This window comes from Panthera pardus, unplaced genomic scaffold, assembly GCF_024362965.1.
Source record: "Panthera pardus isolate Hobbes unplaced genomic scaffold, ASM2436296v1 HiC_scaffold_3, whole genome shotgun sequence".
Classification (NCBI taxonomy): Eukaryota; Metazoa; Chordata; class Mammalia; order Carnivora; family Felidae; genus Panthera; species Panthera pardus.
Genome location: NW_026526876.1, coordinates 3728641 through 3742476, shown reverse-complemented (window position 1 = coordinate 3742476; position 13836 = coordinate 3728641). Strand labels below are relative to the sequence as shown.

General features: G+C 48.3%; 1 protein-coding gene across 2 annotated transcripts in view; it reads right to left on the bottom strand.

The window, feature by feature from the left end:
- The window catches only part of TRIM16 (tripartite motif containing 16), a 41730-nt gene extending 28859 nt beyond the window's left edge, over positions 1–12871 (bottom strand). Inside the window, exons 1-3 of one of the 2 annotated variants that reach the window (XM_019413385.2) lie at positions 12554–12871; positions 11593–11664; positions 9311–9425 (exon numbers count right to left, since the gene is read on the bottom strand). The gene's annotated coding sequence lies outside the window, so the exon portion shown is untranslated. The remainder of the gene's footprint in view (positions 1–9310; positions 9426–11592; positions 11665–12553) is intronic. The other variant, XM_019413386.2, reaches the window with a different exon arrangement.
- Between the last annotated feature and the right edge of the window lie 965 nt (positions 12872–13836).

Sequence of the window (13836 nt, the reverse complement as noted above, 5' to 3'; positions counted from 1 at the left end):
CCAGCGCCCAGCGAATGCCTGAAGGCCTCCTGCTTTGGCTGGAAAAAAACAGCCCAAATCAGCTTCAACTCCCCTTTACCTACAGACAGCCTCCAACTGTCGGCGACGCAGAATTTCCTCTGCCCTTCAAGTCCCTCTAGCCAGACTAAAGATCAAAGTAACACGAGGCCGATAAACAGGAGATCAAATTTGCTTTTGTACACACGGGGCATCCAGGTAGACTTGGAAATTGCAAAGACAGTCAGGCAAAGTGAGGTGTGTATGTCATTCTGAACTAAGGAAAACGGGGTAGGGAGGAGTCTGGGGCTTAAAGGGAAAAGAAAACACAATTCAGAGGAAGATGCCAGAGAGTTAGTTAATGTTTGGTAAATAAGTGTTTGCTGGGCCACTCAGAAACGATGGCACGTAGAGGACTTTGATCAAACAGGTCTTGCCGGGTCCCTCTTGTCCACCGTGCACCATGCCTCCCCATTCATATCATTATGCAGCTCTCTGCTCTCCTGGAGCTTTTAGGCTGAATTCTCTTAGGCAGTTGTGGGGGGAGGTAAAAAGCTTCTCCTGAATCTGCTGGGGTTTTTCACTGCATTTTTTTAAATGTGTATTTATCTTTGAGAGAGAGAGAGAGAGAGAGAGAGAGAGCACAACTGGGGGAGGGAGCAGAGAGAGAGAGAGGGAGACACAGAATCTGAAGCAGGCTCCAGGCTCCAAGCTGTCAGCACAGAGCCCAAGGTGGGGCTCAAACTCACAAACCATGAGATTGTAAGGGTTAAACTGTAGTGTAGGGCTAACCTGTCGCTTGAGAGATAACAGCTTAAGAGATAACAGCCTTCCTTTACTCTTGTAAATTACACTTCATACTCCTGTAAATTAGGCTTCACCAGCTAAGGAAACAAAAGTTCAAAGCATCAGAGGCAGGGTCAAGGAGATCCACTGGTTGCAACCTAAGGGCAGAAAGTCTAAAATAACCACCCCATCCGGGAACTGTTTCTAACTCATCTGGGAACTATTTCTTTGTTCTGTTCCCAGGTGATGATAAAACGATGTGATCGGCTATAAAAACTCTGTACCCCGGCTGTTCGAGGCCGCACTCTGATCAAAAGTGTTGGTCCCGATCGGTCGGCCTTGCCTCTCATTGCAATAAACTTCGTTGTGACTGTCACTGGTGCCCCTAGCATTCTGTTTCAGGAGTCGTGTGGATGCAACAAGATCATGACCTGAGCCGAAGTTGGACACTTAACCAACTGAGCCACCCAGGAGCCCCAACTGCTTTTTAACTCAAGGTAATCTCCGTGCCAAAGTGGCCCATCTTGGGGAGGCCTGCCCTCGGCCCTGCCCTCGGCCCCTATACAGCAAAGCAAGTACATCAAGGTTGTTTCTTCCCTAAGCCACAGAAGGGCTAGTACTGGGTTGTGCCCAGGCTCCTTCTTGTTTGCCAAATAGGTGTGGCCAGGGTGCACCTTGACCACCTCTTCTCAAACCCTGGGGCCACCAGGCGCCACAGCTGGACCTCATCATGGGGAGTCTCCAGTGGCCTGTAAATGGAGCTGAGGAATTTGACCACACTCCCTGGTTCTTAATAGATTTCAGACCCTTCTGTGGTATACAGTTAGCACATTCGTCTGACTATGCTCTGTTGAATCTCGGGATCAACCTCCGTAACAACTCCAAGAACCGTGGTATAATAAAGCCCAAAGCAATCACGCAAGTTAAATTCTCATGATCTTTATGGGTTAGGCCTACAGTGGCAAAATAACCTGCCTGTAACAAGAGAAATAAATCTTTTTTTTTTTTTTAATGTATTTATTTTCAGAGAGAGAAGGCGGAGGGTGGGGGAGCAGAGATAGAGGAAGAGAGAGAGAGATTCCCAAGCAGGCTCTGCACTGTCAGCACAGAGCCCGACATGGGGCTTGAACTCACAAACCATGAGACCCCAGCCCGGGGCAGAAATCAAGAGCCGGATGCTCAACCGACTAAGCCACCCAGGTGTCCCATGAAATCAGTCTTTTAAAGTAACGAATGTTCTCCCTTGCCCTGGAGATGGAAGATGGGTTCCCAGTTTGGCTTCCCCAGAGACCCTAAGCCGACTGTTGTTTTGGTTACTGCTGGCTTTCTGGAAGTTAGATAGCCCGTCCAGGCCCAGTCAAAATGGGAGCCGAAACAGCAGCTCAGTAAAGCTAATGGCCAGGGCAGTCGGGCTTCTGGACGGGGAGGAGCCAAGCAGTGTGCAGGGTCGGGATGGGGGGGGGCCTCTTTGATTTACTAGTGAGGTGCAGACCTTCAGAGATGGAAGGAACCTTAGAAAATCATCCTCTCCACACTCCTCCTTCCCAACATTTGTGAATAAGAAAACTCAGACCCAGAGAACACAAGTGTCTGATGTCAGATAAATAAAAAAGATGTACAGGTGGCAACATGGGGGAGCCTCAGCATCCTGACCCCCAGAGAGCAGAGTGAGTGGAAAATAGGGGCACCTGGGTGGCTCAGTCAGTTGAGCGTCCAGCTTCGGCTCAGGTCATGATCCTCACAGTTCGTGAGTTCGAGCCCCACATTGGGCTTCCGTACTGACAGCTCAGAGCCTGGAGCCTGCTTCGGATTCTGTGTCTCCCTCTCTCTCTGACCCTCCCCAGCTTGAGCTCTGTCTCTGTCTCTCTCTCTCTCTCTCTCTCTCTCTCTCTCTCTCTCTCTCTCTCAAAACTAAATAAACATTTAAAAAAAAAAAAAAAAAGGAAAAGGAGTCAAAGCATTGACCACAGTCTGTGTGCCCGTGGGCATGTATGGGACTGGAAGCACTGGTTCTGATCAAAGCAGGGCTTGAAAATCACCCAAACCCAGCAACTCCCAGGGAGCTGCCAGTCAGCCCAGAGGTGGACACAGACTTGCCAAGGGACAAGGAGAACAAAAATGGGCGTCTGGGCTGTGGAGAGTGAGTCTGGGATGCAGTGGGAGCCCATGTGTCATGAAGGGAAGGAAACATTCTCCCACTACCCTCAAGGTCTCCTGGCTGGACCAAGAATTGAATTTGCATGAGACAGATTAATGGGGGGGGGGGGGAGCAGGGGAATCAAGGTTTTATCATGTGCACAGGGAGACCCAGTGCACAGTCTGGGTCTAGTGAAACTGAGATATAAAGAAATGACCAAGGCAGGAAGTTTTTATACTTTTTTTTTTTTTTTTTTTTTTTTTAGACAGAGACAGTGAATCTGTGAGGAATTGACAGGACAAAGAAAACTTAATTTGGGAGCCTCGATTAGTGAGAAATTCTAAGCAGAATTTGGGCTGGGGGAGGAAATGAGTAAAAAATAACAAGGGTTGTTTATACACAGTTTCTCGCTCTAAAGTTCCCACCTCTGGTGATAAGGGTATCTCTGACTTCCTGATACAGGGAGGGTGCCTTTCACACAGGAGATTTATTCTGCTTTCAGGGGGAGGGTCCTTCTTGAATAGGCTGTCTCTTAAGTAACCTTTACTTAAAATAACCAATATATCAAAGTGGCACTTCTGGGGGCAGCTGGCCCTTGGTCCTTATAGTTGTCTACAAAGAGAACCAGGCCTGGTCCCATGGGGAAGCACTGCCAGGCACCACACAGACAGGGAAGAAGGGGTTTCCCAAGGAGAGAGGAAGCATGGGAGAAATGGGGTCCCTGCAAGAAGCCAGAGCTGCCAGAAGTTCCAGAACCTTCCTTCATCAGCTCAAGCAGAGAATGGTAAAGAGGACCATGAGGGAGCCTGGGCAGCACAAATAGGACATTCAAAGCAATCCAGAAAATGTACGGCCCTAAGCTGGCTGATGCATCTCTGCATGTGGGCTTGGATGAGGCTCAAAGTCTGTACACTATTGTTAATACTCCTATCAATATCAGTGCTAAGGGCTTTACGTATCTTATGTGAGCTAATCTTCACAGCCACCTCCAGGGAGAGGTGCTATTCCTATTCCTATTTCGTAGATGAGGAAATTAAACTAATAAATTTAAGCCAATTGGGCTTGAATCACCTGCCTCCAGACACTATACTGGCTTTTGAACAAGCCGGGATTTGAACCTAGCAGGCTGACTCCAGAGCCTGTGATGCTAACTGAACACGTCTACAAATCTCTTTGAGAATGTGCGTTTTGTTCGCTCTCTCCCAGCAATCTTACAATCAGTTCCATTCATTCATTCATTTATGAGAAAGAGAGCATGAGCGAGGTAGGGGCAGAGAGGGAGAGAGAGAATCCCCAGCAGGTTCTGCACTCTCAGCATAGAGCCCGGTGCAGGGCAAACCCACGAACTGTGAGATCATGACCTGAGCCGAAATCAGCCACCCAAGCACCCCTACTATTTTTTTTTTTTTAAATAAGAAGTAAAGACTACTTGACCTACATTCCCTGAACAAAGGAAGGAAAAAAATTTTTTTTTCTTTCTAAAGCCAAAATCTGCCCCTCCCTCCAAGGATTCTTTGTGGCCATCCGAGGACAATGGTTTGTTTTCTCTATAAATAATAAACTCACTGCCCGGGAAGTCCTCTCCCTGGGGGAAGATGCTAGGTTTCAGGAGCCACTGAAGCTCTGGTCTTAATTCCACTCCCCCTGGGGACCCTCCTTTGCTCAAACGGTTTCAATTTCCACCTCATTGTTGCAAACCAGATGGTTGCAGAATGCTCTGTATTTCCGTAAGCTGACTGGGCGGAGGGAGCCTAACATCTGTGCATTTGGCTTTCCTGGAATTGAGGGGGCAGCCTTCCTCCAAAGCAGGATGCAGACTCCGCGACTAAATAAAACAACAAGAGTGCTCAAAAGAAGACATCGGATCTATTACCTCCGTGAGAGTAAAAGAAAGACTGTCTTGTGTTTTAGTAGGAAGGAAACAAGCTTATTAAACAGGGGACTTGAGTGTTTTTGTTATGGGAGGAATCCAGATAGAGTCAGAACTGTCAGGTGGTTAACTGTCTATCCCTCTGGCCTAGCACCTACCAGCTGTGTGACCCTGGTAAGTATTTTGACCTCTCTGAGCCTTAGTGTTCTCATCTGTCAAATGGGGATGCAGTATCTGCGCCTACTAATTTACATTTTTGAAAACATTTTTAATGTTTATTTTTGAGAGAGAGAGAGCGGGGGGAGGGGAGGCAGAGGGAGAGGGAGACACAGAATCCTGAGCTGTCAGCACAGGGCCCGATGCGGGGCTTGAACCACAAACCATGAGCCCCTGACCTGAGCCGAAGGCGGACGTTTAACCAACTGAGCTGCCCAGGCACCCCAATTTTGTGAAAAAATTGAAAAAGACATCCTATAAATGCAAGTAGATTTATACACACCAGGTATTTGATGAGCTAAGGCTCCCTCAAAGGAGTTTTGTTAAGCTGTGACACAAGAAACAGGCCAAGGATGACGTTCTGTAGGCAGAGAGGGTTAGGGGTCCCCAGAAAAAGACAAGACATCGCTTTCTTAACATTTTAGGCCCCCAGGCATTTTGTGATCCATGCTTGACTACTTGCTGGAACACATTTCCTCCAGACCTTCCTGGGATATGTTAAAATTTCAGAAAAACAGACCTCAGTAATTAATGATTTTAAGGGAATAGAAAAATGTAAAAACAAACAGCCACTACCGATGCAGTTTGAAGCCGGGTGCGGGAGCCAATGGCCAAGAATGAATTCTTGAGCCGTTTTTTGGTGCAAAAAGGTGTTTTTATTATAGCACAGGGACAGGACCTATATGAGCAGAAAGGGCTGCATTGTAAGTGAGAGGACTGGCTGATTATGTAAAATTTTCTATACTGTGGAGGGGAGGGTGATGTTAGGGCTCCAGGAAATTGAGTCTGTAGGTTTCTGAAGGTCTGGTTATTGCTAAGATGGCTTTTTTTCTTGTAAATCATTAAGACAGTGGCAAACTGGGGGCGCCTGGGTGGCTCAGTCGGTTAAGCGTCTGACTTTGGCTCAGGTCAGGTCACGATCTCGCAGTTGGTGGGTTCGAGCCCCGCGTCGGGCTCTGTGCTGACAGCTCAGAGCCTGGAGCCTGCTTCGGATTCTGTGTCTCCCTCCCCAGCCCTTCCCCCGCACCCCCTCATTCACACTCTGTCTCTCTCTCTCTCTCTCTCAAAAATAAATAAAAAGACAGTTGCAAACTGATGGAGATTCATGTCCTAGGTGACTGTGATCTCTGTCAGCTGACCATTTGTTTGTCCCCTGCCTTTGTTTTGGGGCAGCCGGGAGTGCCTGAGGAATGTCACACATATCCCACTTGGTTGGGGGGGCAGGGGGATTGCTGGGTTGCTGGGTGTTAGTTTGTGCTTTGCCCTCAGCTGGCTTTTTGCTCCCTCATCAACTACCAGGTCAGGACATACCTAACTAGTATCAGAGACAGTAAGTCGGTGGTAAGACCGGCCCCCAGTGCTGTTTCAAAAGACTGCCCCTGAAGCACATTCTTGAGTCATTTTTGCAGGATTTAAACGCCCCCTGAGCACTCAACCACCAGACTGACTGGAGCCAGAGAACTGATGTCCCTGGCCCTTGCTGGCCCCACGACTTCAGTCTACCAGGACCTGGACTCTGTCAACTCAGGGCGATTTTTGCCCCAGTTCTAGATTGCCACCATCTATTCATGCCTCGCCATGAATATCCACACACCCTTAGCTTAAGACTCCCCGATTTTGTTGTTCCAGGAGACACTGCTTTGGGAAATCGCCCCAGCGCTCTCCTTACTTGGTGCAAGTAAAACCCTTCCTTCTCCTTCTCTTTGGCTTGATTTTGTCTTTTGGCTCCACTCCCACCAAGAGCCGAACCCTGTTTCGGGTGACAGAATCTGGCAACCTAGATGGGACCCTTCACCTAATCCCCTTGAGCTGTGCCGGCTCCAAACAGGTGACGCGGTGGGCAACGAGAGCCGGTCACCCGGCCACCTGGTCTATGTCGCTGGGGGTCCCGGAGGAAGGGCACTAAGAGAATCCGTCCCTACTGGCACTCGATGTACCAGTCCGTGCAATGGGTTCAGCGGCCACTCCGGACACTGTGATCAGAGTCCCTTCAGAGCGGTGACAGGGACCGCACAAATCCCACAAATCGGCTCTCTGGCTCCGCCCCTATCTCAAGCGGGGAGAAAAGGAAGGGCTTGAGGTCTGGGCAGAGATCTGGTCTGTTCTGGAGGGGGAGTCTGAGGGATCCCAACACTCCTTTGTACCTTCGAGTCCTGGAGGCTGATTGGGAGATACCTGATCCTGAAGGCCTCAGTGAGATAAATCTCAGATTCTGGAGATGGAGAGGCCCCCGTCTGGTAGACCCGAACAACGGAGTGTGCACTTTTAAATTCTCAGTTGTAGGAGATTTACTTACCAACTCTCTAGAGAAGGAAATTTTCAGTGGGCTAAGAACAGTCGAATCTGTGGCTCCACCAACCTTTATGAGAGACCCTTTGGCAGGTGGAGACAAGCCCTTAACAGAGATCCAAGTTCAGGGGAAAGGTTTTTTTTAAAAAAAAAAAAGAAAGGGGACACCTGGGTGGCTCAGTCGGTTGGGCGTCCGACTTCGGCTCAGGTCATGATCTCGCGGTCCGTGGTTTGAGCCCCACGTCGGGCTCTGTGCTGACAGCTCAGAGCCTGGAGCCTGTTTCAGATTCTGTGTCTCCCTCTCTCTCTCTCTCTGACCTTCCCCCATTCATGCTCTGTCTCTCTGTCTCAAAAATGAATAAACGTAAAAAAAAAATTTTTTTTTTAAATAAAAAACAAAAAAAGAAGAAAGGTCCCCTTGGTAAATGCTCTGGGGGACCGAGTGCTCTGTAGGGTTGAGCCTAGAAAACCTGGTAGAAGGCGAATGACACTACGTCACTGGAAGCTTGCAGCCCATTCAGGTTACTGGGATAAGAAAATTTTTAGGATTCTATTAACTACGATTTTAATGCTCAAATGGCCTAAGTGAGGATCCTTTGGAACACCTACTAAGCCTATTTGGACACCCAACTCCGGAAAATGGCTGTTAACTAAACAATCCGAGTGGGATGCGTATTCTGCTTGGCGTTTAGAAGCTTCTAAAAAACACTGACAGGGTACCATCCGTGTAAGAAACTAATAAGAAACTTTCTGAAATAGTGACAACATTGAGCCCCCAAAATATCAACTCCTGAAGAAACACTTCTTACTGGTCTACCTTTATCTTGCCCTTTAAGTGAGACACCAGGGAACAGGGCATTAAAATCAAAATCCTCCTCCCTCAACATGATAAGGCAATGATTATCTGTGGCCAGAAATTCGCCAGATCTGAAGGTGATATTCAGAGACCGATAGGAATTTTTCTTAAGACCTTATTCCCTAAGTCCAAATCAGAACTATGCACTCAGAGGGCAAGAAGTGAATTAAAGAAAATGGAATTAGGGGCGCCTGGGTGGCTCAGTCGGCTGAGCATCCGACCGCGAGTTCAAGCCCCGCATCGGGCTCTGGGCTGACGGCTCGGAGCCTGGAGCCTGCTTCCGGTTCTGTGTCTCCCTCTCTCTCTGCCCCTCCCCCATTCATGCTCTGTCTCTCTCTGTCTCAAAAATAAATAAACGTTAAAAAAAAATTTTTTAAAATTAAAAAAAAATGTAATTAGATGGGTAGGTCAATTTCAATGTCAATGAAACTGCAACCCAGCTCCTCGAAGGAGTGAAAAGCCTCTGTCCTTATATCGTACATCTTTGCAAAAACTAGAAATATGGCCCCATTAATAATTCAAAGTCCTTCAACCTCTCTGGGAACTTTTATCCAGATCATTCCCCGTTCCCAAAACTGAAGGAAAAAAGGTGGAGGTGGGGGGTAAGGGGAGAGGCTTTTTGAAAATATAAATAGCTAGGGGCACCTGGGTGGCTCAGTTGGTTAAGTGCTTGACTCTTGATTTTGGCTCAGGTCACAACCTCCCGGTTCGTGAGTTCAAGCCCCGCCTGGGGCTCCACACTGAATTGGAGCCCTTGGAATTCTCTCTCTCCCTCTCTCTCTCTGCACTCTCCTGCTCTCTCTCTCTCTCTATCTCAAAATAAATTTAAAAATTGGGGCACCTGGGTGGCTCAGTCAGTTGAGCGTCTGACTTTGGCTCAGGTCATTATCTCCCGGTTTGTGAGTTCGAGCCCTGCGTTGGGCTCTGTGCTGACAGCTCAGAGCCTGGAGCCTGCTTCGGATTCTGTGTCTCCCTCTCTCTCTGCCCCTCCCCCGCTCATGCTCTCTCTCTCTCTCTCTCTCTCTCTCTCTCTCTCTCACTCTCTCGCTCTCTCACTCTCTCTCTGTCAAAAATAAATAAACTTAAAAAAAAAAAAGATGTGCAAACGAACCTCCCCCCGTCCCACCTCTAGCCAAAGCTGCACAAAGAGGAACTTTACCTGGGAAAGACTGGCAGGTAGATTTTACAATTATGCCCATCCCTGCGGAGGATATAAATAACTCCTGGCTTCACAGATACTTTTACGGGGTGGATGGAAGCTTTTCCTCGCAGAACTGAAAAAAGCAAAGGAGGGAGTCAAGGGGTCACTTGAGCAGGTGATTCCTAGGTTTGGTCTTCCCTGAACAATGCAAAGTGATAATGGACCAGCATTTGTTTTTAAAATAACCGCTGGGTAACAGGCCCAGGTTCTAGGGATACAATGGAAGCTACATGCTGCCCGGAGGCCACGATCATCCTGGAAAGGTTGGAAGATGTAACAGAACTTTAAAGAAAAGTTTAGCTAAGCTTTCAAAGAACTCAGGAGAACTGGTCGAGGCTGCTCCCCAAAGCTTTAACTGGAGTTAGGGCAGCCTCAAAGGGAAGGCCTGCACCAAGCACATCTGGATATGCGGAGGGCCTTTTCCAAGCATCTGAGGGAAACTTCATTTGCCCAAATACTGAGACTAAACAAGCAATAAACCACATAATTCAACCAGGGACTGCTGTGGCCGCCCTCAACAATTATGCAAATAGGAGCCTCCCTTTATCAAAGGAAATTAAACTCCATCCCTAATGAGCCAAGCGACTGGGTGTACTTGAACACCTGGCAATGAGGGTCAGCTCGGGATCAGCTCAGCCCTGTCTGGACAGGACCCCACTTGGTGCTGTTAACCACCTACTCTTCTCTTGAGCTACAAGATGTGGCTCCCTGGATTCAACAGTCTCAGGAAGCCCGCAGAGCCAAGTCAAGATGTTCCTGAAGCTTATACGAGTGAGCTGCTGACGGACCTGAAGTTCCTGTTCAAGAGGCAGTAATTGTCAGACAAATACATCTTTGCTCAGATGCTCGGTTGTGCACTGCGAAACTGCGTTAAGTATTGAGGATAATCTTTTTGTGGCCAACCGTAACAGCTGTAATCCTAACCTTCTTCTGTCGCTCGGGGACAAATGTATTCAGTCGATACGTTAACCTGCTAGTAAAATTTGCCTCTTCTCGGATGCAACAGTCCCATATAAATCACACGATCCAGCAGGGATATGAAAAACTGCAGCCCAAACCGTCTAACCCCAAAATTTACACTTGCGGGAGCAAGGGATCTTCACTGCTCTAACCCCTGACAGCAGGAAGTAGCTACAGAAGACTGACCTCCACCTTTTAAGAATGAAGAGGAGAATATCTCAAGGGGGCACTTTGTAGGCAGATAGGGTTAGGGGGTCGTTGGAAAAAGGAAGACGAGACATAGCCTTCTTAACATAAGAGACGAACGAAAGGGGCGCCTGGGGGGCTCAGTCGGTTAAGCGTCCGACTTCGGCTCAGGTCCTGATCTCGCGGTCTGTGAGTTCGAGCCCTGTGTAGGGCTCTGTGCTGACCCCTCGGAGCCTGGAGCCTGCTTCCGATGCTGTGTCTCCCTCTCTCTCTGCCCCTCCCCTGCTCATGCTCTGTCTCTGTCTCTCAATAATAAATAAACATTTAAAAAAAAGAGAGAGAGAGATGAACGAACATCACTTCCACCAACCTCTCGAGAATGCATTTCCCCTACCGCTCTGGACTCATGTATGTGGCTTCTAGATCTCTATCAGGTTTAAAACCCTACCCTGCCTGGTTCCCAACCTGACATTCACACTGACCTGTTGGCTTTGTTACCCTCGCTTGAGAACAGGGGCATCTGTAAGCTTCATCTCGGAAATATGGTGTGCGTCCGTCTTAGCGATCTGGGGAAAGTGTGCTCATTCTGTCCCCATAGGCTAGAAACATACCTGTGGGGTAGAACGACGGACCCAGGTAAGGTCACGTGGGGTTGAGGCATACAGAGCATGCCCTCTAGGGTTATAGGAGAGCAATGACAATTATAAACCTGAGTCATGGGGACTTTAGGTTCTGTACCACTATTCACTCTCTGCGAAAGGGAACGTGTGTTTTGGCTTCAGAAACCAGCATATGAAGAGGGACAGGCAGGCAGGACGGTAGTATTTTAAGTCATCTACCCACCATGACGTGCTTGCTTCTGGCAAATCGTTCTGTTTGCTTTCCTAAGATTCTGCCGAGCAATTCCTTCAAAACCAGTTTTTCATTGCGTAATGGCATGAGGAAAGGGTCAGGGTGCATCATGTTTCTAAAGGAAGATTATAAAATGGACGGTACGCCAGGAGCCTAATTATACCAAAAAGAAGAGCGTCAAGGGCATGAGCACGGACACAGGTGGAAGAGGGCTGCAAGTGGAAATTATTTCAAGTGGTTACCTTTTCACGCCTTCTCGTATCTCCCAACGTTCAAAATATCAACGGATAATTTACATGAGCGGAGGACGGCACCTGTCAAAAACAAATCCGTGTTGACACGCCCCCTCTGGCAGTTCAGTGACGGTATGTTCACGAGTGGTGCCGCCCGGGGTTCCGACGTCACAAGACTTGGGTGTTTATGCCAGCTCAGCCCCGTTTATTAGCCACTTACGGATACCATTTGCTTTATCGGCCCCAGGGTTTTTCCACTTATAAAACTAGGAGTGGTTGGCTTTGTATAACTCACGGGGTTAGTGTAAGCTTCCGGATTTTAGGACAAGGTAAAGTATCAGGAACCTAGATAAACGAACGGGCAACATGCAGGTGACAGACACCACGTTCTCCGGGTGGCCCCCGCGGATGTTACTTTTCAGCCTGCCTTCCCTGCTCCTCTGGTAACCTGGCTGTTAAACTGAGAGGTTCTCTGAGGCCTTAACCCGAGACCTCCTCCTCTTCCCCACCTCTCTCTCTCTCTCTCTCTCTCTCTCTCTCTCTCTCTCTCTCTCTCTCTCTCCCTACGTGATTCACTCATTCCTAAGACTTCAGTTTCCGCTGGTGCAAATGACTCACAGGTTGATGTCTCCAGCCCAGACCTGAAATGTGAGATTCCATACGACATATGAGAACCTGGCTTTCTCACGGGCACCTCGAACCTAATGCATCCAAAGTTAAACTTTCCGGATCCCACCACAACAAAGCTGGCCCTCTTCACGGTTCTTTTCTCTGAGACGGCCACCAGCTCCCGGCCAGATGTGCAAACAGAATCGTGGGGGGGGGGGCGGGGGGGACATCCCTAACTCTTCCCTTTCCCTCATCCCCCATACCCATTCCATTACCATTTTACATCCCAGATATCTCCAGAACCTTTACCTTTCATGTTTTCCCTGCCATGACTGTAGTCCAAACCATCGCTGTCTCTTACCTGCATTATGGCCACAGCTCCAAACTAGGATTCCTACATTCGTCAGTTCTTCCCTCCAGTCCACTCTCCATATTGCATCCAGGGAAAGCTTTCTTAAAAATCACCGTCACTGATGGGTGCCTGGGTGGCTCAGTTGGTTGAGCGTCCCTCTCTTGATGTCAGCTGGGGTCGTGGTCTCAGTGTCATGGGATCAAGGCCCACATCAGCCTCCGTGTTGAGCATGGAGCCTGCCGAAGATTCTCTCTCTTTCTTTCTTCCTCTGCCCCTCTCCCCGGCTCACACACACTCTCTCTCTCTCTCTAAAATAAAATGACATAAATTTTAAAAATAAATAAAATCTTTAAAATAAGATAAAATGAGCCTCTTGTAGGCATCATATAAGTATTATTTTTTAATCCAGTTTAATGACCTCTGCCTTTGGCAATGCGGGGGAAGGAGTAGAGTGGGGGGGGGAGGAAGAAAGCTAGTGGATTTCATTAATGGGTTAAGTATAATAAGCATAAAATATGTGTAAGGACTTGCCTTCATCTTCCAGAAACTCTGATGCCTGCCAGGAACCCAGTGGTTCCAAACGTGTGGTCTGGACTCCTGGGGCCCAGGGAGACCCTTTCAGGGAGTGTGTGAGGTCAAAATTATTTTCATGTTATTACTAGGATATTATTCACATTTTTCACTCTGTTGACATTGGCACTGGTGATGCAGAAGCAATAGTGGGTAAAACTATGGGGGGCTTAGCATAAATAAAGGCAATATTACCGAGTTGCACTAGCAGTCACAGGGCTCTCACGCACACAGAGATCTAAAAATAAATAAATAGGGGCGCCTGGGTGGCTCAGTCGGTTAAGCACCCAACTTTGGCTCAGGTCATGATCTCGTGGTTCATGAGCTCGAGCCCCACATCGGGCTCTGTGATACCAGCTCAGAGCCGGGAAACTGCTTCTAATTCTGTGTCTCCCTCTCGCTCTCTGCCCCTCCCCCACTCACACTCTGTCTCTCTCTTTCCCTCTCTCTCTAATATGAGTAAACATTAAAAACCGTTTTAAGGGGCGCCTGGGTGGCTTGGTCGGTTAAGCGTCCGACCTCGGCTCAGGTCACGATCTCGCGGTCCGTGAGTTCGAGCCCCGCATCAGGCTCTGGGCTGACGGCTCAGAGCCTGTAGCCTGCTTCCGGTTCTGTGCCTCCCTCTCTCTCTGCCCCTCCCCCGTTCATGCTCTGTCTCTCTCTGTCTCAAAAATAAATAAACGTTAAAAAAAAAAATTTTTTTTTTAAAAAAAGAAAATATT